This window comes from Arvicanthis niloticus, chromosome 6 (assembly GCF_011762505.2).
Source record: "Arvicanthis niloticus isolate mArvNil1 chromosome 6, mArvNil1.pat.X, whole genome shotgun sequence".
Taxonomy (NCBI): domain Eukaryota; kingdom Metazoa; phylum Chordata; class Mammalia; order Rodentia; family Muridae; genus Arvicanthis; species Arvicanthis niloticus.
The window spans coordinates 57,772,198-57,798,643 of record NC_047663.1 but is presented as its reverse complement, the minus strand read 5'-3'; the positions used below and the strand labels follow the sequence as shown (position 1 = coordinate 57,798,643).

Sequence of the window (26,446 nt, the reverse complement as noted above, 5' to 3'; positions counted from 1 at the left end):
GCGAGAAGCCTTTCAACTGAGCATCAGTGGAAAGACATGTAGAGCATTTACTGAAAAAAAGTTACCAGAAGTGAATGAGGAAAGTTTTCCTGCGATTTGACTCAACCTTTACTCATCTTCCTCTCCTTACAGATGTCTGAGATAAAGCCTAGCACTTAGTGGGGTCTTCCCTAAGAGCACACTCCAGTGCTTATGGAAGGGCCACTGTCTGAAGGCAGCTCACCTGTCATCTCACACGTGCCTATTGACCATGGTGCCAGCCATCTGAGACAGCACAGCAGACAAGGTCCTTGCTGCGACAGGGACACAGTCGACCAACATGTTAACAATAACAGTTGTCTAATAGGGTGCATTGTGGAGAAAAATAAGACAAGTCCTTCTGAATGGCAAATAAACAATGTTTCCTCGTGGACAGAAGGGAGCCCAGGAACTGGTACATTTACATGTACGGCATCTGGACTTTCCTTGGTGGGATAGTTTAGTGAAGTGATGTGTTAATCCTATTAACTGTCAAGTTGGAAAGGGACAAGTTCAACAGTGGTGGTAATAGTCCCCATCAGACATTCACTCAAACGTTGGTAAAGCACAGTCCTTAACAGCTGAGGGTAATGATGCTTCCAGATTTAGAGATGTATTGAAGTTAGAAATGCAGGGATGGTAATGGGAACCAAATCCCCTTTGCCCAGAATCTAAGCTCAGGGAATTCAAGGACTGGTGTTGTTAAAAAGTCCCCTGAATGGGCTACTGGAAAAATGGAGGATAAAGAAGAGAGGGGAAGGAAGGGAGGGAGGGAGGGAGGAAGGAAGAAGGAAGAAAGGAAGGAAGGAAGGAAGGAAGGAAGGAAGGAAGGAAGGAAGGAAGCTACCAAGCAATCTTGATAACAGAAAGTAAAAGGTTAGTGTTGGCAGGCTTAGAGACAGGCAAAGGTGATATCATATATGTGACCCACAAGATCTCAGTAAGAGGTACCATACCCGAGCTAGCATCAAGTGTTCCCTTCAGAAAGCTGTTTAAACCTAATGGCCTCTCCCCCATTTTCCCCATTTTATGGCTGTTCCCTGTCCACATTGCCTTGCCCTGGCTCCTCATCAGCTTCTGAATCCCTAGGATAAAGCGACTGCATGCTGGGAACTCATCACCATCCTTAATTGTCACTGTGTGCTTAGCCAGTTTAAATGTCTCCAGCTTGTCCTGCTCAGTAAGGGGCCTTCTGAAACACACTACACTATTTTCTTCTGGCATCACAAATGATAATCAAATGTGTTTACTGGAATTTTGCCTCACCCGAAAAACTTCTTTTCCTTCTTCATGTTCTAAAACTTCATTGATCTGTCTCATTGTTGGTCACTCTGAGTTGATCATCTCAGGACTATGGTGGCTTTCAATGTGTAGTTTCCAAATGCGTAGCTCAAGAAACTTGTCTTGAGTAATAATTATTAGTTCTAGCTCATGGCTTTGTTTTGCTTTGAGGGATTTTAAAAAACAAAACAAACAAACAAACAAAAAAAAACCAGGATTCTTCTTCTGGTCTAGGCCTGAGCACTCAGCAGATCCCGGGAGGCAGCTCTGCACCCAATCTCACAAAACCCAGAGGAAGCAGAGCTCCCGGGAGGTCTAACCCGGGCAGTATCTTAGGTAAGAAGACAGTAACACCTGCCCCAAACAGGGAGTAACTGGGACCCACTGGGACCCAGGAACTCACTCCTGGCCTAGAGCACTGGTTCCTTCCAGTCTAGGCCTGAGCACTGAGCAGATCTTGGGCCTCAGCCTTAACCCCAGTAGCAACACCCACCCCACACAGTTCTGACACAACCAAGATTATAGAAAAGACAGGCTTCAGTCAAAGACAGGGCAGGTAGCACTAAGGAGATCCAGATGGCGAAAGGCAAGCGCAAATCTAAAATTGCTTCTAATGATGATAATAGAGGACTTTAAGAAGGTCATAAACAACACTCTCAAAGAAATTGAGAACACAAGCAAACAGGTAGAAGCCCTTAAAGAGGAAACACAAAAATCCCTTAAAGAATTATAAGAGAACATAACCAAACAGGTAAAGGAATTGAACAAAACAATCCAGGACATAAAAATGGAACATAAAAGTAGAAATAATCAAGAAATCACAAAGGGAGGCTACCCTTAAGATAGAAAACCTAGGAGAGAAATCAGGAGTCATAGATGCAAGCATTACCAACAGAATACAAGAGATAGAAGAGAGAATCTCAGAAGATACTATAGAAAATATTGACACAACTGTCAAAGAAAACACAAAATGCAAAAAGTTCTTAACACAAAACATCCAGGAAATCCAGGACACAATGAGAAGATCAAACATAAGGATAATAGGTATAGAAGAGAGTGAGGATTCCCAAATTAAAGGGCCAATAAATATCTTCAACAAAATTATAGAAGAAAACTTCCCTAACCTAAAGAACAAGATGCTCATAAATATACAAGAAGCCTACAGAACACCAAATAGACTAGACCAGGAAAGAAATACCTCCCGTCACATAATAATCAAAACACAAAATGCACAAAACAAAGAAAGACTATTAAATGCAACAAGGGAAAAGGGCCAAGTAACATATAAAGGCAGACCTATCAGAATTACACCAGACTTCTCAACAGCTACTATAAAAGTGAAAAAATCCTGGAAAGATGTAATAAAGACCCTAAGAGAACACAAATGCCAACCCAGGCTACTATACCCAGCAAAACTCTCAATTACCATAGATGAAGAAACCAAGATAGTCCATGACAAAACCAAATTTACACAATATCTTTCCACAAACCCAGCACTACAAAGGATAATAGCGGGAAAGCTCCAATACAAGGAGGGAAATTATACCCTAGAAAGAGCAAGAAAGTAATCCTCTTCCAACAAATCCAAAAGAAGATAGCCACAGAACTATAACTGGGTTATTAGTGAAGATTTATGTAGATAAGCCCAGACAATATTTTATTTTCTATCCTAAGACCTATGTTAAACTGTTGGTTCCCTTTTCATTGACCTTTGACAAATTGTTTTATAGCCTCCTGAAATGTGCTCTGAGTAAAAGTCTGGTTATTTGTCTAGGAACAATTAGCTGATGTTATCTTAGAGACTGACAAAATTCTTATTACAGTTTCTGACTATCAGGAAAAGGCCTAGTAACAGTCTCGTTATAAAAGAGCTGATACCCTGTTCTGAAAGATATCTGTATTCCCCCCTGAACACCTACGCTCCTGCATCATTCCCTGCCCCACATCCGGCTTTTTTGTGTTTATAACCCCTGTGTGAAAAAGTAAAAGTCATGGTTTGATTAAAAAGATAAATAAAAATAAATAAATTTTTAAAAAACAGGATTAATTACATCCATTTACACAATTCCCCTGTCTTAGACTTTCCAACACCATATCTTATCTTCCCTTCCCTCCCCTTTCTCCTTCGTCTCTCTCCCTTTTCCTCCTTGTCTTTTCTCTTCTTTCTTCATCCCCTTCTCCTCCTGCCTCCCTCCATTTCCTCTTTTTACATCATGATCTGTTGCCTTCTTTCACTAAACCATTATCATCATCACTTCTAAATCTACCACACCTTCACCTACACCTTCATGTACCACAATAGCTCTGATCTCCTTATATGCAATCACCCAATATTCTTGTCATTGAATCAAATGGCTGCTTTGTCCAGAGCCCCAGTTGACTGGAATGCTTTGCTTTTTGCAGTGAAGTGGGAAATGTAATTCAGATCTGAATGTTTGATAGGTGGTTGGGAACCAGACAACCAGCTGTCATCTCTTTGTGAGACTCGGAGAATCAACTGTCAGATACTGAGTACAAAGTACAGGCTCATTCCACTAAATTTGCTTATCTTAAAAAGCAGTGGGGTAACCTGGGCATGGAAACATTTAATCCCAGCACTCAGGAGGACCTCTGAGAGTTCAAGGCCAACTTGGTCTACACAGTGAGTTCCCAGGACAGCCGGGGCTACATAGAGCACCCACAAAGGCCATTCTTGCTATGTCTCAAAAACAAAGTGTAGTAGGTACTCGGATACCATTATCAACAAGGAAAGGTCAGGTCGTTAATACCTTTTCTCATTCATGTTGTCACTTGTGTGCCTAGTCCTCTGTTTAGTGCCATTTCCTTATAGCAGCCATCCCAAAGCCATGTCTCATAAAGAGACGATGTCGCCTGTATTCTATTGAGAACAATCCTTACTCTGTGTCTCATTTCTGACTCCATATGTTCCAGGCCATCAAGGTGGTCTCCACTGTGCTACTTCCTACTTGTTAGACCTAAATACTTTTATTATCTCTCACTCATAATCAGAATGGATGAATTGATTCATTTTCTCCCCAAATCATCTGTAACCAAGATGAGTTTTGCTTTCCAGATTTCTCCTCCATTACTTTAAAAAGCAGCTCTGAGAACATTTTCTTCATGAGTTTACATAAGTACCGGGGATACCGAAATATTAAAATAAAGCTGTATTACCATTCTTTGCATTGGTTACTTTTGTGATGTGTTGACTACATGACATAAACAACTCAAGGAAAGAAGGGCTTATTTGGCTCAGGATTCAGCAGCTTCTGCGCATTACACCAAGGAGCCATACTGGACAGACTCAACCCTTGGAGGAGGAGAAAATAGTGGCTTCAGAAATACAAGCCACAGGAACCAGGAGCCACTAAAATCCTCAGAGAGTCTCCCCTAGGATTCCCCCTATTTTGTCAGCCAAACTTTACCTCCTGTCTTAGGCAGGGTTTCTATTCCTGCACAAAACATCATGACCAAGAAGCAAGTTGGGGAGGAAAGGATTTATTCAGCTTACACTTCCACATCACCAAAGGAAGTCAGGACAGGAACTCACACAGGGCAGGAACTTGGAGGGAGGCAGGAGCTGATGAAGAGGCGATGAAGGGGGTGCCCCTGGCTTGCTCAGCTTGCTTTCTTATAGAACCCAGAACTACCAGCCCAGGGATGGCACCACCCACAAATGGGGGGCCTTCCCCCTTGATCATTAATTGAAAAAATGCCTTACAGTTGGATCTCATGGAGGCATTTGCTCAAGGGAGGCTCTTGTCTCTGTGATCCAGTTTGTGTCAAGTTGACACACAAAACCAGACAGTACACCTCCTAAAGGGTCCCACAGCCTTCAAATAGTGCCACAACCCAAGGACCAATATTTCAAAGCACAGAATCTGTGAAAAATGTTCCAGATTCAAGAGCACTCTTAAAAGGTTTTCTTTTTTTGAACAGTCAATCTAATAAATACACAGCATTCTGTTGAGGGCTCAGGAACAATGGGGATGGTTTACAGAGCTTCCAAGTCTAGAACCAGATACTTTGAATTCGAATCCCATGCCATGGCTTCCAGCTGAGTGATTTTAAAGAAGTTACTGAATGCTTTGTCCTGTTTCTCCCCTGGGAAGCAGGAAGGCAGCTATTAAGTAGCCCAGAACTTTTATGAGAAAGAAGTGAGTTAATACTCAATAAAAATGCCTAGCTCAAGCCAGCGCACCCACAAAGGCCATTCTTGCTATGAAAGCAATCTCTCTCTACACAGACAATCTTGAACTTTCACACAGAACACTCTGTGATCCTTTGAATATTTGGATTTGAATGAAAAAAAAAAAAAGAAATGAACAGGATAGGACGTGATTGATCTTTTCGGGACGGTGGGGGAGACTGCTTACTGTAGATTGTAGATAAAAGGGAGAACGTAGCCAGAGGCAGGGACATCTGGGAGAGGGGACAGGCTCTGAGTCTTGTGAAGAGAGGGGTGAGAGGGAGGAGAGGAGAGAGAGGGGGACCAGGTGCAGCAGTCAAGAGGACATGAGCTAAAATTGTGGACTGGTAACCAAAATGGCTGGATTGTATAGGGAAAAGCCTCTGGGGGAAGGGCAGCCCAGCACTGGAGAGTCTGGGGTAGAGGGCGGGTATGCCAGCCATACCTAGTAACAGGTTGGGACTTAGATATGCTGGGAGAACCTGGAGGCCAGGTCCACTTTGATATATTAAATAGGCACCTCAGCCATTTGTCCCAGGGTTTGAGACTTAACAGGATTCTTTCAGCTTTGTGAATAGCTTAAAATATTTCAAATAAGTTGTGGACAGTATCTGACCCAGCAATTTAGGGGTGAACGGTTGAGCTCCACACAGTCCAACCTGCTAAGGAAACCCAGAAACTGTGATGTTCTCTTAGCTTGGGATGACGTTCTCCTCACCACAGAAAAGGACCAGAAAGCACGTGCCTGAAGCGCTGGCCTGTTGTTAGATGTTCTCTGAGGTTCCCACTATCAACAATTCTTCGTGACTTCTTCCAAAACCTCACTGAGACAAAGGATCCCTCTCAGCAGCAAGAGCGCTGTTAGCACAGCCCACTCATAGCCACGTTTGTTTAGGAGCATGGAAATCTTGACAACATCCTTGGGCAAACACTCATGATGATCATCCCCAAGCTTTCTGACAGAGGGGAACAGGCTGTCTGCAGCAAGCTAGTTGTGAACTGATATGATTCCAGGTAGACAACAGTGGGTGGGTGATTTCGCTGTGTAGCAGAGCAGACAAAACCAGCTAGAGACAGTGGGCTCAGGAAACATCCCTAGGGAGGGGCTGCTGGTAATGTGGAGTTTCGTTTGCCTGGGTGCTAGGGTGGTGCTGGCCCGAGCATTCTCAGTCAGGATGCTCGGCTTCTCAACTGAACAAGAGGAAATTGGTAAGTTAGTAAGCTTCATGTGATGTGTGCTACAGCAAATAGTTCGGCTTAGATAAACCTACACCTGAAATGTTAGGAATTTCAGGTGCTTTGCTTTCAAGTTAGAGGTATTTGCATAAACGTGATGAGGTATCTGAGGCACGAGACTCAGGCCAAAATGCAAAATTTATTCCTGCTTCACATGCACTTCATTCAACATAAATTGGAGGCAACTGCATAGATTTTTAATAATTTTTGTGCCCGGATAAATCTCAGCGGAGGAACTTTGCATTTGTGGCACCCTGTCGCCATTCAGAAAGGTTTACATTTTGCATTTCCAGTTCAGAGACACTCAGTTTGTAATTAAAAACAACAAAAAGCCACAGTGGGGTTCGCAGTCCCTCCTGCTACAAGTTTGGAATACAAAGACTTATCCAAGTCTGAATATGCTTGCCCAGGTTTAACAGCTGCTGAACAGAATGGACTTACTGTTCATCAAGACTGTGGGGCTGCATTGAACTAGAGTGGGCCTCTGGAATATTAGACAGTTTTACAAAAGAAGGAGATTCTGAGTCAGTCAATGGCATAGGTGAATGTCTAGGATATGATGGGGCATGAAATAAGCTAGTTTCAAAACAACAGACATATCCAGGAGACCACTCCCATGAGGATCTTAGAAGTGTCGAGTCCATAGGCACAGGATGCAGAAGAGAAGCTGGCAGGGCTGGGAACAGGGTGGAGGATGGATCTGGTATTTAATAAATCACAATTTCATTTGTACAAGATGAGGAACGTCTGCACCTAGGTGCTGGTGCTGGTTATGCGACTGTGTGACCTTCCCGAACTTCACCACCAACTGGAGAGGCAAGATTCAAACCCAAGAGCCTGAGGGGACAGTGCATACCAAAACCATAAAGAAAAATTACTGTGTGTCTATTAAAAATAAAAACATAGGTTTTGTTTTGTTTTGTTTTGTTTTAAGAAGGCCTGCAGGCTGGAGAGGTGGTACAGTGGTTAGAGTACTTGCTGCTTTCTCAGGAGACCCAACATAGGTTCATGTTGAGTGACTCACGACTGCCTGTAGCTCCAGCTTCAGGAGATCCAAAAGCCTTTTCTAGCTTCTGCAGGTTAACCCCCACACAGGTAGCATACATTCATACAGTCACACACACACACATAGAAATATAAATCTTTAAGGGGCTGAAGAGATGCCTGGGTGGTTAAGAGCACTGGCTGCTTGTAGAGAGTCTTGGTTCGATCCCCAGCACCCACGTGATAGCTCCCAACCATCCGTAACTCTAGTTCCGAGTGAACTGACATCCTCTTCAGTCTCTTCAGACCCTGCCCTCACATGGTACACATGATACACATTTGCATGCTGGCAAAACTCCCATATACATAAAAGTAACTAAATAAATATTTGAGGGGGGAATTCTTAAAAGAGAGATGAAGGCTGGGCACCTCCATATCTACATTAATCACTGTACTTACTATATTTCCTAAGAAATTTCCAGCATGGTTTTCCCCCCTCACCTAGAGTGCCCTCCCAGAGGCACCTGTTGAGAATCGGCTGTGTCCTCCTGCCTGTCAAAATGCAAATCCTATTCTCAAAAAAACTGTTTGCCAAGAGGTTGTCAGACAACCAACTGCATGTAATTGAGCTTCTGAAAGAACATGCCCTAGGGTGAGTTTCAAAGAAATGCTACAAATTAAGATAATAGATGATTATGTAAAACATGAGTGAAAACTGTCAGAAGACCACAGTCTCAAACACTATGAACTTGGAACCTGGGTCTACGCAGCTCCATGGCTGCCCACTGAGGTCATGTCCTCCGTCATTTTAACTAGACGTTTGGCTGCCTTTGGAGACTGCTGTAATCTATATTTCATTGTGTTGTAAGCCTGGATTTGTACAAAAACTCATGAGATGTACTCCCTGAGCTGACAGGAAAACCCACCCAAGCAGACAGAGGAGCTGGGGATAAGGATGCCACAGGAGGAGTGTGCTTTTGACCAGTGAGTCTGAGGACTTCCGTGGAGGGATCCTGAGGGTCTCTGAATGGAATGTCAGGTTTACTTTTTGACCAGTACTTTGCCATTCACCTCTGCCATGCACACTATCCAGAATGGCTCTAACCACTTCCTCTCTGCCATCTTTGGGAGCACTTTCTGGACTTTAGAGTCCACATGGCCAAGGAAAACCCCAGAAAGTCTCAACCTCTGGGAAATCCGCAGATGACGGCTTGCAAGAACTGACAGACTGCCCCTCCCTTCCTCCTGGGAGAGATAAACTGTTCCCCAGGATCCCTTGGAGTTCACAGGAAATTTTGAGCCTCGTTGCCCACTGTGCAGTTCTGTGCAACAACGCACGCACTATCAGCTTCCTACCTACCGCTGTTCCTTACGATCACCTCCCATACAGACTACCTGCACAACAGCTTAGTCTCCATTCCTAACTTCTGCACACTAAGGCTAGGGCCTCAAGAAGTGCACATTAAAAGCTGCCTCTTCCATTATCTTGGTTTCTCTCTCTGGTTCCTATTAAACATGGCTGAGCAAGGATCAACCAGCTCTCTCTCCAGTTTCTGCACCTCCAGGGTCTCCAAAGAGAATCCTTGGAGGACCTTCTGCTGGGTTGGGTAAGCTATTGAGCCAGCAGTTCTGGCAATTCTGACTGGGTAGCTGTGGCCCAGTGTGCTGTGCAGCTTCCTAGTCCCTGCCATCCTCCTGGTCACCAGAGGTTAGTGTAGGCATTGACCCTAGTTATCTATGTCCCTTGATCTTGGTCTGGTCCTTTGGCCTTTGACCCCACTGTCTGCTGCTCTCAAGCATTATCCTGTTCTTTCTGTTGAAGTCACCACTCTGTTCCTGTCCTGCTGGACTGAGCTGACTGTCAACATCACAGCAAACAAGGGAAAGGAAGGGGTGGGGGTGGGGGTGGGGGAGCGGTTTCATTGGCTCAGCTGAGTGGTTAGAAAGAAAGGTTGCTTTTCTTTGTTTCTTCTTGAAGCAAATAACTTGTTTAAGTTGGATTGATTGGCCATTTGACCTGGGCTCCCAGGGACCCCGGGGAAACCTGATAGAGTCAGTAAATAGATGGGGACAGTATGGGTTCAAGGACTTCTTTCTTCTACTTCAGATGTGCCACAAAGAAAGAGGAACCGCAGCTGCCTTATCCCCTTTTAAACATTCTGTTTTGAAAACACATTCTTAACATTTTGCTTACAAACGACCGATCCTTCTCTAAGGTCTCCATTCATGCCTTAGGTATTATACTAGGCCTTCAAAGCAAAGGTCTGTGGGCTCTCTTGGTGTACCACCAACTCAGATTTCTGGCTTTAAAAAAAAAAAATCAAAGAAAAAAACCTGCCTATAACAAAGGTAAATTGCAAACATTGGAGGATGGGCCTAGGGTGGCATCCACCACAAAGGTGCTTCCCTACATGAGTCACAAACGGGAATCAAAGCCAATGACTGGAACCCAGAAAGAAATGTGGACTTGGCAAGAAAACCTACAAAAGGAAACAGTTGGAAAGTGCGGTGTCTTTTAGTTTAAAATGAATGTGTTAGGAATGTCTGTGTGGTTCAGACACGTGCTTTTAAACTTACTGTTTCTTCCTCCTTTCTTTCCTTCCTTCCTTCCTTCCTTCCTTCCTTCCTTCCTTCCCTCCCTCCCTCCTCTCTCCCTCCTCCCTCCTTCCCTCCCTCCCTTCCTTCCTTCCTTCCTTTCCTCCCTCCTTCCTTCCTTCCTTCTTTCCTTCCCTCCCTCCCTCCCTCCTTCCCTCCCTCCCTCCCTCCCTCCCTCCTTTCCTTCCTTCCTTCCTTCCTTCCTTCCTTCCTTCCTTCCTTCCCTCCCTCCTTCCCTCCCTCCCTCCCTCCTTTCCTTCCTTCCTTCCTTCCTTCCTTCCTTCCCTCCTTCCCTCCTTCTTTCCTTCCCTCCCTCCCTCCCTCCCTCCCTTCTTTCTTCCTTCCTTCCTTCCTTCCTTTTACACTCTCTTTTCTCAGTAATGAAAATGAAAACATCTAACAGCTCTGAGTTTAGAACAATTTTTTTTTAATTTTTATCTATTAATGTGTAGGTCAGAATGACAACAGGCAGAATCCTTCTCTCCCTCTATGCTGAGGGATGCAGGAATTGAACTCAGATCTCAGGCTTAGCAGCAAGCTGCTTTACCTGCTGAGTCATCTCACTGGCTCCCCGATTGATTTTTTTTTTTTTTGACAAAACAAAAATAAATTAATATGATGCAGAAGCTTGAGTAGTTGAGGGTTGGTTGGTTTGCAGACCAACTCTCGCTCCACAGCCCAGGTTGCCGTTGAGCTTTCTAAAGCCTCCTACTTCAGCGCTGTACACCTGTAATTCCACAGCAGGCTCTATGTTTTTAAATTCATATTCACGCTTTACATTTCCCGACAAGTAATTTGGTGACATTAATTAAAAGCCTTAAAAGTGTTTGTTCCCTTGGCCCAGAAATTTACAATTTTATAAGTCTATACCAAACAAGTATACTTTTTATACTTTGACTTATATTACTCTCAAAATTCCCAGTTCTGGTCACATTTACACAAACCCAGAGGCTGGAGAAGGAAGGAAGGAAGGAAGGAAGGAAGGAAGGAAGGAAGGAAGGAGAGAGAGAGAGAGAGAGAGAGAAAGGGAAGCATGATTGGTCCTAGGTATAGTGAAGGAGAACGTTTATTACAGACATGTGGGAGAGCATAGCCAGAGGCAGAGACATCTGGGTCAGTTGTGTGGGTGGACATGACCCCGAGCCACTGGGGAGAGAAGGGAGAGGGAACCAGGTGCAGCAGTCAGGAGGTCCAAAAGTACAAAAAGAACAGATAGGCAACATGTTTGGATTATAGGGGAAGAGCAGCCTAGACCACTGGGTTGGATAAGTTTAGGGTGGGGGATGGCATATGCCAGCCAGGAGGACCCTCTAACAGGTAGGGACTGAGGGATGCAAGGAGAATCGGGCTGCCATATCTGCTTTGATGTGTTAAACAGACATCTTAGCCTTTTGTCCCAGGTTTAACATCTTGACTTACCTATCATTAGTAGAATTGGGCTTGAACAAAAACTACACCACATACTTTCACTGAATGACATTCAGCTTTCCAAATTCCCATGAAAATTGCAATGCTCAGAAATTGATTTTAACTGTAACGCGCGCCCCCAAAATCCCTTTTCGCCCGCGAATAAGGACAGGAGGCGATACGGGTTTACTGCCACGAGGAACTTTTTACTACCGCACACGATAAAGCGGAAAGACCCAAGAAACCGGAAGAGGGTCCCTTAAATACACCCTAGAGTGACGTATTCACTTCTGAAGGGCTGCTTGCTCACTACCCAGTATTACGCCTCGGGATAGGCCAGTGGTTTGGCGCTCTTTCTGCCTAGCAGCTGCGCAGAATGATTGTTTACTGCTGGGGAACCATGCGGCCAGCGCCATGTTGGAAAACGCACGTGTGCAGCCACAGCGGCTCACTACATCTCTCCCTGTTTAAATTATTAATATGAAACAGCCTTTTGCCTATTAAATGTAGTACCAAATAAGATTCGAACTCAAACCCGATCAAGCAAACTCCATCTTGGGGGGGAGTAAGCGATCAAGAGCTTATAGCCCGAAGATTTTTTCCTTACCCTTCCAGGTGCCATGGAAACGAGTCCTCTGGGTGCATGGGCTAAGGAAATATAAAGAGAATTGACACCCATCCCTGTGCAATGGAGTATATATATAGCTCCCAGGAGTGCAAGGGCTGTCAACCTATTATCTGGTATCACAATTATTTAGGCAAGAGCTGACTGGACAAGACTTCTCATCTACCCAGTGCAAATGAGCCGAGCTCTTGGGGTGCATAGACTGAGAATGTCTCTGTCATAGGCTATTTCTAGCCTAGATCATCAAATTTCAGGGAGGATGCTTGCCCCAAGGCTGCGCGTGCTTAGGCTTAGAGCTACCTTGTCACGTTTTTGCTGGGCTTGAGCTTACAAACCATCCATCTATGAATACTAGTTCACATCCTAGAAGTGTATCACGCAGGCCTATTCCGGCTCTTAGGAAAGAAAGAAAGAAGGAAAGAAAAGGCAGAAGAAATTTATTTTTAAGAAGTAAAATCTCCACGGGCAGCAGGTTTCATCCGCTGGAAATCCGAGCTTGTAATCACGGCTGTATCTGGTCCAACTTCCCATTCCACTTTCCTTTTAAGTAAGCAGAAAGATTATGGCTTTAAATAAATGTATCATTCACAAATCTCAGAGGTGAAATACCTGGATATGGGGTCATTGAGACACAGCTCATTTGAGCCATATCTGCGAGCTGTATCAAGTGTGCTTGGAGCGAATAAACTCTCTGATTGACCAACACATCCACTTTCTGTGGGAGGGTCAAAAGCCTCAGAGGTTTTTTCTGAAATTTGATTAGCAACAGTAGCTGCTGTGATTTGATTAACCATGTCTGAGTCAGCTGTTACAGCTGCAATTTGTAGGGATGGTAATAGCAGCGATAAGGGCTGCAGTTATATTAGAATCTCCTTTCTTGTCAGGATAAAATCAAGGTCTCAGACGTCTGAACGGGGATAGGGATCAGAGTGGTAAACTGGCTATTAGACCTGCTTATAGAAAAGCAGACCAGCACTGTAATATAAGGCGAGTTACATTGGTACAAGTTAGCAGCAGCAACGCCTTTTAAGAAGGCAAGGGCATAGGTTTTTGAGAAGCAGATAGGTTAACCATCTAAATTTACTGTATATACTAGGAACCCGATTTTGGAGAGTCCAAATGGGAGCTGAGAGCGTCTGCAGATGAATCCTTCGGGGGGTCCTTTTCAGGAACCGCGAGTCGCCGCGTCAGTCGCTCTGGCAGCCAAAATGGATTGTCTTCCCCCTGTGGAAACACACAGACCGCTCCCCGGGATCTTATTAAAATAGGATCCGGGCCTTTCCATAGACCAGTCAAAACATCTTTCCATTCAAATAAGTTTTAAGGGTGCGGTGAGCACGCTCAATGATGCCCTGTCCCTGGGGGTTATAAGGAAGACCCGTCAGGTGTGTCACTTCCATATGGCGACAAAATTGTTTAAATTTTTGAGAAGTGTAGGCTGGCCCATTGTCCGTTTTAAGGATTTTAGGCTTTCCCCAAGCACTCCAAGCTTCGAGGCAATGTTGAATAACATGGGCCGCCTTTTCTCCGGTCAAAGGAGAGGCAAATATAACTCCAGAACAAGTATCAATAGAAACATGCAAATATTGTAATTTACCAAAGGATGGGATGTGGGTAACATCCATTTGCCAGATTTGTAAGGGCCTGATTCCCCGAGGGTTAACTCCTGTATGGGGAACAGGTAGGAAATGACAGCAGTTTTGGCATTGAGTAACAATATCTCTGGCCTCCCTTCTAGAGATGTTAAATCGACATCTTAATGTCTCAGCTGTCACATGAAACCTTTTGTGAAAAGCTTTAGCCAAATCTAACTTTGGTGAAAGGGCAAATGCAATTAACCTTGTGGCTCGATCTGCCAGGTCATTGCCACGGGACATAGGTCCCGGTAAGCCTGAGTGAGCCCTAATATGAGTTATAAAGACCGGGGATCTACGCTTAGCCAGGGTAAGCTGAATCTTTTGAAAAACTTCCACAAGTCTGCTAGATGTCTTAATTAACCCAGCAACTTCCAATGCTTTTACTGCATTAACCACATAGAAGGAATCTGAAACAATATTTAAGGGACCTGGAAATATTTCCAGAACCTCTGACACCACTAAGCATTCCACCATTTGAGGTGAGGTTTCATGATATTGTTTGGATGTAACTTTATCATTAACCACATAGGCACCTATTCTTGTTTTTGACCCATCCGTATAAACTACCATTCCATCTGGGAGCGGCTCCTGAGCTGTAGAGCTCAGTCTGCATTGTCTTAATTCAAATGTAAATATTTTTAATCTCCCGCCTGTTCTCTGAGGCCTGAACTGCACATTTTTTTTTTTTTAACTTTAAATTTAAACTTTAAATTTTAAAAGACACGTGTTGTATCTTTTTTCTATAAACATAGGCAAATCAAAAATTTTTAAACTCTCGGTTGAATTATCAACTGTAGCCAATGGAATATTGGCAGTTTAACTATGTTTTTAAGCCTCTTTTTTAATGTTAGAGTATAACCATATTTTTGAGAAACAAAACCAATCTTTAACGATGTAAGCAATTTATATTCTTTAAAATCAACATCAAGTAAATTACCTTTATGCTATAAAGTTTTGCTGCCAGTTCTTATATGTAGATGCACGATAGTGCAGCTTTAAATATCTCACCAAAGAGACACTGTTCTTAAATCTTATCTTTACACACCTGGTTTTTGAATGACTCCAACCCTGAGTCACCAATCTTAAGCCAGCCTTTTTTATCAAGGTTGTAAACCTTTTTATCATATCCAATAACTTTAGGCCAATAATTTCTAAAAATCAGTTGGAAGCAAAAATGAAATGACAACACATCTTATATATTTAAACCAAACAAAATTTCTCGATTTCTCTAGCTGTAATTTTAAGATAAAAGCACCTTGTCACTTTGATTTTTCTAGGACAAACTCTTAACTTCCTTATTTAATCCAAAAACATGTTGGTCCCTAGAAAAGGCAGCCTTTCCAGCTGAGCTCAACTCTTTAGCCACTGCTCTGCTTATTAAAACTGCCTTTGAAAACCAAGTTAGACTAGACCAAGTGTTGAATCAAGCAATTTTAACAATCTTTTAAACATTAAACATAGAACATGAAACATAGACGACCAATCATTCATACGAGACACGTGGACAGAAAATACAATGAGACACACGTGGACATTGGTGCACCAAGGACAGGACAATAAACAAAAAAGCAGAACTAAGGATTTCTCTTAGTTTCTCTTATACTAAGGCATCTCCTGGAGTCATGGCGGCTGTAGCTAACCTCTCTACTTGGGCTACAGTAAAGTTAGCTCCAATTCCATATGCGCGCACTGCTTCCACTAATTCTTTGACCTGTCTATAGTCTACGGGAGCATAAACGCGGGCTCCTTCTGCCGCTTCAAAGACCGGAAATGCAAGCTGTAGCTGCCTCTGATCCGCCGGGCTGAGGAATGAGTTAGGGCCTCCGCCCGAATCGTAAGTTGGAGGCAAGAGTGGGGCTGAGGAATTCAAAGGCTTTCTTAGTCTTACTTTGGGACCGCCAGCCTTAGTACAGGCCGCTGGTTCCTGCCCCAAGCCCTCTTCCTCTCCTTGTGTTAGATCTTCCTCGGAGCTGCTAAGGTGTATGGAAGCAGGCTCCTTAATTGGGTGCGGGGGTTCCCGCTTCTCTTCACCAGCCGGTGAAGGTTTGCTAGCTTTAACAGGCCCTGCAGTGGCCTGTATCCCTCCTGAACATTCTTTCCTATAACCAAACTCTCTGGCCAGTCTCTCTCCAGACTTCTTCGTCTGTTTCTCTTTTCCCAACCCTATGGCTGAGCACCTGTTGCCACATCCTGGTTCTGATAGCTTAGAGCAGACCTTTTTTGAAACCTCTCCACTCCTATTAGCTGTGCCTCGAGCTAGTTCCTCACAACAAAAATAGACTGCCAACAAAAACCACACAAGGCCAGCTACTATAGCAGCGGCAGTGAATGAAAATTCGGTCGCAACAAAGGTCTCCACGCCAAGCATACCTTCCAGGATGCACCTCGAGTTCCGCAGTTTGTAACCCGTCCCCAAGCTTGGGTGGTCTCCCGCAGCGCCTTAAAATTTCCCGGGTTAATCGGCACCAGATGTAACGCGCGCCCCCAAAATCCCTTTTCGCCCGCGAATAAGGACAGGAGGCGATACGGGTTTACTGCCACGAGGAACTTTTTACTACCGCACACGATAAAGCGGAAAGACCCAAGAAACCGGAAGAGGGTCCCTTAAATACACCCTAGAGTGACGTATTCACTTCTGAAGGGCTGCTTGCTCACTACCCAGTATTACGCCTCGGGATAGGCCAGTGGTTTGGCGCTCTTTCTGCCTAGCAGCTGCGCAGAATGATTGTTTACTGCTGGGGAACCATGCGGCCAGCGCCATGTTGGAAAACGCACGTGTGCAGCCACAGCGGCTCACTACATTTAACAAAAGAAAAAGAAAGAAAATCACATATTATATGATTTCAAGTATGAAAAATGTACACTTATGTGTGCTTCTATACCCACAAACAATCTCAATATAGCACTATGTGATGTATCTATGAATACTCACATGGAACGGACAGGAAGCCTGGGGACTTGCACGTATTCCCAAATCGACAATTAGTACCAAAGAACAGAAGGGGTTTTTTGTGCCTGGATTTTTTTTTTTCTCACTGACTGGCTGGGCACATCTGATCTGGTGGCACATCTGATCTAGTGGCACATCTGATCTGGTAGCGTATCAGGCAGGGACACCCACACCTCTGCGCTTTTGCAGCTTCCTGAACACAGAGGATTTGCAGACCTGTCAGGAACAGGAAGCAGACCGTCAAAGGCTTAACGAACGAGGGGCGCAAAACGCCTATGAGATGGGGCTCCATTCCAGCAGCTATGTTTGCTCTGGAATGATTTTTACTATATAAATACATGCCACATGTTTGCATGTAAATCAATTAACAAATACTTGGTGCATTTACCTCATATGTTATCGGTAAACCTATTATTGCTGTTTACAATTAAAAAGTCATATCCAGCTATAAAATTTGTATTTTTGTGTATAAATATGAAGTGATTCTTAAGATGCATTCCTGTGTAAAGTACTTCCCTGGAACAGTCCAGACTTTACAAGAGGAACAGTGTAGGCATGGTTTCAAGCTGCCAGGACTTCCAGAAAGTTCCAGAATTAGCTTGTTGCCTGGTGTCTTAGTTCATACTTCTATGACTCTTAGAAAAATTAGGATGAGCACAAAAACTTCCAGGAACGTGTCCTGACGCTCAGTTAAAAAGCTCACTTTCAGCATCACTCAATAAGTCATGCTAATCAGGGCTCTCTGTGTTTGGAACTCAAAAGAATGTTAATCCCCAGAAAGTCAAGCTCCTCACTCCTCCTTGTGTGCCTGCCTACCTTGGGCATCTCCTACATACCATCCATCACAATTATTCTCTGTGTCTTTCTTTTTCTCCTTTTTCTCTTTCCAGACAGAGTGGCACACAGTAGCTAAGACTGTGCTTCAGCCCTCCTGAGTGCTGGGATTACAGGTTTGCCCACACTCGGGGCATGTGTGTCTTTGTTCATAGCCTGTCTCCTCCAGGGTTGGCGATGCTGTTTCTACTTTTAGTCCATACATCATAGTCATACCTATTTTTGAGAAACAGTAATGAGCATTGCATTTGTCGTTTCGTTTCTCTCTTGGGACCCTTCAGACTCTTTTAGTTCTTCTAAAATACATCATGAACAGTAATGGAGCACAGTGACCTCACTGTCCTGTCTTAGTAGAACTGATTCCTCATGCTAATTTTATTTTGGTTCTCATCATCCAGTCAGCATCTACCTCCCTCTTCCTTGCCTTTCCTCATCACGGGTATTGCACACTTTACTTGTTAGCTGTGATGGATGAGAGACAGTGAGATCCAGCTTCCAATGCCAGGCTTATGTCAATTGGCTCTTTAGGCTCCAGCTCCACCCACATCCCACAAATGACAGAACTGTGTCTTCTTTGTCACTAGTGCTCCATAATGTATACATATTGTATTTTCCTTGTCAATCCTCTCCCAATGAATGGTTGGGCCCGTTCTGTATCTTGGCATGCACAGTGCACAAGCTGCAATGATCTTAGGAGTGTGTACATCTCTTTGACTTCATAGTATTTGTTTAATTCCTACCAGTGCAGATCTATCTTTGTTATAATAATATTAATTTCGTGTACCACCTTGTCTGTGGCACTAGCAGACTATCAGATGCAGACAATGTCTCAGTCCCAAAACACCTTAGATACTTTTGAGTCGACCTGAGACTTGACAGCATTCTACCTCAAACAGTCATTGATATATAGGATGGTACCATAAGAACACAGCCAAATCAATGCCTCCCAGATTAACTCTCAACTGCTGAGGGCCAGGGGTGGGTACCCCACCTCACCTGCTTCCCCATCCTCTATGTGGACCATGCTCTGTGTGTTTTCTCAATGACCCCAGCAAGACTGAGCCCCTCATCTATGTAATCGTCAAGGGCTCCCCATCCTTGTAATCTTACATTTCTACATATCTTACCTTTGTTTGATGAGTGACACACCAAATACCCCCCCCTCCGGAACCCTCATTTCTTGTCTCCAGCCCCCCTGTCTTGAGATGAGCCAAGCTGAGCCATTTGGCTGGCTGTAGGGCAGAGACAGAAATTTATTGAAAGGGGAGATGATTGAATCCACTCTCACCATGACTGATCTGGGAGCAATGTGTTGTAAAGTCTTTTCTGGCATATAACATGACATTACTGGTATAAACCAGCCTATGAGAGGGATCAGTAAAGAGGGAAATTCAGGGGTGAACTTGTTTTCTTTGGCTCAGAAAACAATGCAATGCAGTTTACGAGTTACACGCACAGCTGAACAAAGTCTCTGGCAGCCCAGAGCTTCACCCTATGGCCAAATTCTTCCAGTAATGGAACTTTTCATTTCACTCAGGAAGAGAGCTATGTTCAAAAGGATTTATACCAGCAGCTCTCAGTCTATAGGTCATGACTCCTTTGGGGTCACATATTAGATATTCATATTACAATTTATTATGGTAGCAAAACTGCAGTTATGATGTAGCAACAAAATAATTTTGTAGTTGTGGGGGGGTCACCATAACATGAGGAACTGTATTAAAGGGTCACAGCATTAGGAAGGTTGAGAACCACTGGTTAATACAGACTGAGATAGTTGTATTTATGTGTTTAGGAATATGTGTTAAGGGAGGGGGGAGGTGTAACAACCATTAACAAAATCAAAAACCATGAATTTGAAAGAGCCATGGGAGCTATGGGAGGTGTAATGGTTGGATATGCTTGGCCCAGGGAGTGGCACTATTAGGAGGCGTGGTCTTGTTGGAGTAGGTGTGTCACTGTGGGTGTGGGCTTAAAGACCCTCATACTAGCTGTCTGGAAGCCAGTCTTCTCCTAGAAGCCTTCAGATGAAGATGTAAAAACTCTTAGCTCCTATTGCATCATGCCTGCCTTGATGCTGCCATTCTCCTGCCTTGATGATAATGGACTGAACCTCCGAACCTGTAAGCCAGCCCCAATTAAATGTTGTCCTTATAAAAATTGCCTTGGTCATGGTGTCTGTTCACAGCAGTAAAACCCTAACTGAGACAGAGGATTTGGAAAGAGGAGGAGAAATGATGAAATAATGATATTTTCAAAAAAAAAAAATTATTAAGAGTTCAGCCTTTGTAGTGCTTCTTCAGACCCCCTATTTCTGACCAAAGAAAACAAAACAAAAATGGTTACAACTAAAAACTAAAATTGAGGTAGAACCACATAGCCCATGTTTGATTCGTCATTAGGAAAATATCCTGGGCTTCCCTTTTCATAAGCCTCCCAGATGTTCTGGATGGTCCTTTTCAACATCTGTGAACAGCTGGAGGGATTGCCTGGGCTGGAATCAGTTCTTCATGGCCGAATGTAAACAACCATCATGGACACTGATTAATTTCTCAAGAATTGAAAATAATTAGGGCAAAAATAATCCTTTACCCATGTAAGCCCCCATTTGTACAGCCACTTAAAGGGAGATGGAAGAAGTCAGCCATGACATTGAACCCAGAATCCCCAGTACTGCCTTGCTGACTGCAACAGTTGAGAGTCACTCTGAGATCTTCCTGCTGCTGCCTGCACTTAAAATGTCTCCGATTCCTATAAATCTGAGAGAGGGTCCACCCCAAAGTAACCCCTTCCACCTCCAGTTCCTGAATTGAGGAACAATCTGCTTGTGGTCCTATGGTGTTCAATAACAGAAATATATCCCTAAAGACTATTTAACGGTCTGCAAGCAAAAGAAAGGGTTCCGATACTATATTCCATATTCCTAACAGCACAATTCATGCCAGTGTCTGCCAGCCAAGGGATGAGTAAAGAAAATGTGGCGTGTGCATAGGTCCATTGTCACAAAATGCCTAAGGCTGAACGTGTTAGAAGAAAGGAGGTCTGTTTAGTTCACTTTTAGGAAGGTCGAGATCAGACAGCATAGTGTGTTTGGCTTCTGAAAGGCCCCTCGGCCGTGTTAGAACAGGATGGAGGAAATGGAACCACCAGTGTGTCAGAGAGAGGGTTCCAGAGAAACAAGGAGCCGGGAATGGAGGGCCACACCCACTGTTTTTATAACCTGCTTTTAAGAGAATTAATGAGACCGGAAGGATGCGCTGACCTCATGTAAACTCACCGGAAAGCCCTCTCTCGCTTTTTCGAGACAAAGGTAAAGTTTGTGTGGTAGGAAGACATAATTATTCTTCATGAATCTCCTGGTGAATCTGCAGGAGAGGGCAGCATGTGGAGATCAGTTACTGCCAACAACTACCTGTTGTGTGACTGAACTGCGGAGAGCTGATCCAGGTCTAAAGTACCCCTTCACTTAGCTGGAAAATTAAGATGCTTAAAATAACCCTTTGCCAGGCAATGCCAAGCAGTATGCACTCCATTATATTATTGCTTCTCTTTTTATTACAACCTCCTAAAAAAAAAAACCAACCACAACAACAAACACATAAACAAAAACCAGCAACAACCACGCATTTCATTTTGAATTTCAATTTGGATACCCCAAACCTTTGTAACGTTAAGCTCATTGCTAAAGGACCTACAAGCACCCCACAGAGTCCCACCTGATCAGCATCCCCAAACCTCTCAGCAGTACATAGAATTTTCAGAGTGTCTGCTGGCGTTTGCTTGCGCACGCATTCGTGTGTGTGTGTGTGTGTGTGTGTGTGTGTGTGTGTGGTCACAGAGTAGCCATGATGAGATGTTTTAGAAGCAGAAACAGAAACATATCACTCTTTGGATTAAAACTTTATAACAGCTGGGGCTGGAGAGATGGCTCAACAGTTTAGAACACACATTGCTCTTACAGAGGACCGGGTTTGATTCCCAGTGCCCAAGCGGTAGCTGGAAACAATCCTAAAGGCGATTTCAAAGGATCCATCACCCTCTTCTGATTCCACAGGCACATGAAAGCAAAACATTCATACACATAAAACGAAGTAAACCATTTTTAAAAAAATTAAAAACCTTCCCTACAGCTTCTCTTTGTGCTTAGAGCCAAACCTGTACTTCCTGCACGCACACTGCTCTTCTCTCAATGACTGATCTCTGGCCACTTTTCCATTTTTTTTTTTTCTATAGATAGCACAAACTGGCTTCAAATTCATGATCCACCTGCCTCAGCCTCCAAGTGCTGGAAGTATAGTCTGTGGTGGCTTAAATGGGATTTGCCCCTTAGTTTTAGTCATTGAACACTTGATCCTTAGTTGATATTTGGAATGTGTGGCCTTGCTGAGGGGAAGAATATCACTGGAGGCCGGTGTGTTTCTAAGATTTGGTCTATCCCCAGTTTGCTTCTCTCTCTCTCTCTCTCTCTCTCTCTCTCTGTGTGTGTGTGTGTGTGTGTGTGTGTGTGTGTGTGTTTTCTGCTTACCCTTGAAGAAGTGAGTTTTCAGCTTACTGCTCCAACCGTCATTCCTGCCTTCTGCCACGCCTCCCAACCATAATGGACCCTTCTTCAGGAAACCCAAATAGTCTTATGTAAGTTGCTCTGGCCATGGTTTATCACAGCAATAGAAAGTAATCAATACACAGGCTGACGCCACCACACCTGGTCAATTATGTTCTTTCGACCTTCAAGCAAATCAAGTCTTCCTGCCTCTGGGATTTTTCAGTTTCTCTGAGCTCTGTTGAGAATAATACTGTTTCCTCCTTTCTTTACCAGACCATGTAAGGCAGGTCCTTTACCACCTGCTGTATTTCCTCAAATGAGCAGTGGGTTCATGACATCTCTAGATTTGCCTGGTTTCTTTATCATCCACAATAGTCAGTCTCCATTCGTCAAGCATCCTTTGGGTGTTGGGCTGCAGTTTGACACATGTGAGAACAGCCTGGAGCTGAGCTATGCTTACCAACAGCACGAGTGTGCAAGGCCAGATCAACCAGCAGCTCCATCTCTCCTTTGTCAAGTGATTTCCTTCATCCTGAGCCATTCCTGAGGATCTTCTCTATAAGAAATAGTTTGTATAAAATAGTCAAGGATCAATGCCCCCACTTCCCCCCACACACACCCCAGGCACTGACAAGTTAGAATGCACTGAGTTGAGCTGGTGTTCAGTAGCCACACCTGGAGCATTCTGCTTTGTAAGGCAGACCTATAACAATACCACTCAGAAGTCTCTCAGTGTGCTTGACAGGCTCCACAAGTAACCATTAGCCCACCAGGGAGCTAGTTAGTACAAACCACGAAGGACAACCTGGAGGACTGCTCTGGCTGAGGGAGAAACATATGGTCCTGGACATCCATCAGATGTCCGTGTGTTTGCTAAAGTAACCAGGAGGGATGAGAAGGTGGTACCTAAAAGGTGGCTTGGAGATTCCAGAGCTCATGTCTTGATCTTGCTCACCAAGAACTGTGACCATTAGATGCAGACAGAAAATAGAGTGGGGGATGTGACTTCAGAACCAGAAACTTCAACCTTTCAATTGTGTGTCCTGAGAACCTGCAGTCACATTGCAATGCAGTCACAATACCTGAGATTAGCACTCAGAACCATGGAGCTATGTAACCAGCTGTGTGTAAACAGAAGCACAAAGAGTGGGAGCCAAGCAGCTGAGAGTTGACGACGATCTACTGTAACTGAGAGAAAGCAGGTGAGTTGGAAAGGTCAGGAAGGTTGTGGCTGAGAGGGCTCCCAGCCTGGGTCCTGAGCCTGAGAGAGACCAGAAAAGAGCATCATGGGAGGGAGACTCTCAAGAAGGAGCAAAGTCTGTCTGTCTGCTGCTTCTAGGGTTTCTGGCAGCTCCTTAATCCTTACTCAGTGTCATTCTGCCCTCACAGTGGGCTCCTTAATCCACCACACCCCCTCATAAGTCTCACAATGACATGAGTCTCCTACAGCATCATCCCCTAGAGCTGCCCTCTGGCCTCTGCTCTACCTGAAGCTCTCTGGTTGGTACAATCTACACTTTCACATTTCCCTCTCAGATGCTTCCCTGGCTACCCTTCTGGTCCATCCTTCCATCTGCCTCTGTGAGATGCTTACACCCCTCATTGCTTGGTACCCTTCTCTGAGTCCCCCACTTCTCATACTGGGTACTAAGAGTGAGCAGCTCTGGGTTCTGTGCTAGTGTGCTCACCCTAAAAGCTGAGAAGCAGTGCTCCATCAGCTCAAGCATGCCTCTGCTGTCCAGTGGGGACAGTGGCCTCTGAAAGTTCTCATCACTTGGTGTGCCCATGTGGCCCCTGCACATGCTGAGCTTCTAACTGTCATAGAGGCACATGTCTAAACAACCTCTGTTGTTCTTCGTCTTCCTCTCCTTCCTTCTTTCTTTCTTCCTTTCTTTTTCTTCCTTTCTTTTTCTTTATTTGCTTGTTTTGATCACATATTTCTAGTGTGTATTTTGTTGGCCATTTTTCAGTGCACAGCTGGTATTGCGTATGTTGACACTGTTGGGAAGTCCTTACCACCATCCATTGCCATGTTGTCCCCAGGACTCTGACTGCTCTAGCTGTCACAAGGGAGTGAAACTATAAAGTGATTTTTGTTTTTGTTTGTTCGTTTTTGAAATAGGGTCTCACTGGGTAGCCCTGGCTATCCTGGAACTCACTGTGTAGACCAGGCTAACCTCAAACTAATAGAGATCCACCTGCCTCTGACTCCTGAATGTTGGATTAAAGGTATATGCCATCATGCCCAGCTCAATAAGATTATTTTTGTGGTCTGCTTCTCTTACTTTCCACAGTGTGTTCAGGTTCCCTGTGCTGCACTGTGATTCTGGCTTTGTATCTTCTGTGAGTCAAAGCATTCCTTTGGATGCTGCAGTTGCTTGGGTGTGGCTTGGGCATGTCTCCCAGAGGTTGCTATGTTGAGAGTTGGTACCTGCTATAACAATGCTGAGCTGGTAAACCCATAGGATGAAAACTGGTGGGAATAATTAGGTCCTTGGGGGCAGGGCCATCTTGAGAGGGAACTAATGTAATCTCAGGAAATCCCAGTTCCCAGGAAAGTGTGCTATTATAAAAAGTGTGAGCCTCTTGGGTGAGCCTCATGGATGCCCCACATGCATGCACAAACTGGGCATTGGACTCAGTAACTAGACTCAGCAGGTCATAATTCAAAGGAAGACATGGACTGTGGGGACTGGGATTATGGAAGAGGTGAAGGAGAGAAATGGACTTGATATAATCTTATTTCATCAATAAGGTGTACAAAATAATAAGATGTATATTGTACATCAATATAGGTGTACAAAATAATCAAGAATAAAACATAAGAAGAGTGTAGCTGTCCCCAAGGTTATTTATCTGTCTGTCTGTCTGTCTGTCTGTCTGTCTATTTGTCTATCAAATCTCTCCCATCCACACACAGCCATTTTCTCACTGTTACAGGCAACTGCTGAGAATGTGGTTACTCTTCAAAAAAAAAAAGTTTTGTTAAATATAAGTATTAATTTAAACCTCGTAAGGATGGCTAGCAGCAAACTCTTTGATGCAGTCATGTTATATACAATTTAGCTCTTCTCTCCACAAATCTAATGGTTCTCAGTCATGCTTTGATGGACTCCTGCCATCTCCTCAGCTGGAGGAAAGCTCACGCTAACTTACCTTGAACGTTGTCTTTGACATGATTAATATTAAAAATCCGTTGAGCCTCCAACACTCATTTATTTGTGTTCATAGGAAGAGAACAGGGCATTATGGTAATCTGGCATCAGAAAAATTTAAGAGAGGTGAGCTGTGAAGTAAGCATCAAAACGTGTTGACTCAGTGTCTCTGAAGATGGGGAAGAAAGGGTCACTGGACAGTGTGGTTTTCATTAGAAGTCTTAAACACCTCGAAATGAAACGAGACAACAACAGTACATGAAAGAAAAGAAAAGGAAAAGAAGAAAAGAAAATAGCATATTAAAAGTTAAAAATAATAGAAACCAGATCCGAGTCAGAGATGAGTGTGGTGTACTGTGACAGCACAAAAAGTGCCATGTGGGTGTTTTGTTTGAAGTGCAAAGGTCATGAAAATCTTTAAAGCCATAAAAGTAGGACTGTGTGGCAAGAGGAGAGACCAAGGGAGGAGGACAGAGGGGTCATGGGGGAGGGAGCCTTAATTTGAGTAAAGCACATTATACACGTGGACAAATATGTTGTAATCATCATCATTTTTTGCAGAAAAATATGCTAACGTATGTATGTATGTATGTATGCATATATGCATGTGTGTGTATGTATGTATGTGTGTATGTATGTGTGTGTATATATGTGTGTACGTATGTATGTGTGTATGCATATATGCATGTATGCATGTATGTATGTATGTGTATGTGTGTGTGTATGTGTGTGTATGTGTGTGTGTATGTGTGTGTGTATGTGTGTGTGTATGTGTGTGTGTATGTGTGTGTATGTGTGTATGTATGTATGTGTGTATGTATATATGTGTGTGTGTATGTGTGTATGTATGTATGTATGTGTGTGTGTGTATGTATATATGTGTGTGTATGTGTGTGTGTATGTGTGTATAAAATGGGAGGTTGGAAGATGGCTCAGCTGTTAGGGACACATTCTGGTCTTCCAGAGAACCCAAGTTTGATTCCCAGCACCTG

The 26,446-nt window shown here is 43.8% G+C and overlaps 1 long non-coding RNA gene across 1 annotated transcript; it reads right to left on the bottom strand.

Annotated features, from left to right (window-relative positions):
* Window positions 1-11,895: 11,895 nt before the first annotated feature.
* On the bottom strand, window positions 11,896-22,415 carry LOC143442781 (uncharacterized). The gene is made up of 3 exons (XR_013111269.1): window positions 22,282-22,415; window positions 16,905-17,138; window positions 11,896-16,768 (listed from the first exon to the last, which is right to left on the bottom strand). It is a non-coding gene; the product is annotated as an uncharacterized LOC143442781 (long non-coding RNA).
* Window positions 22,416-26,446: the final 4,031 nt, after the last annotated feature.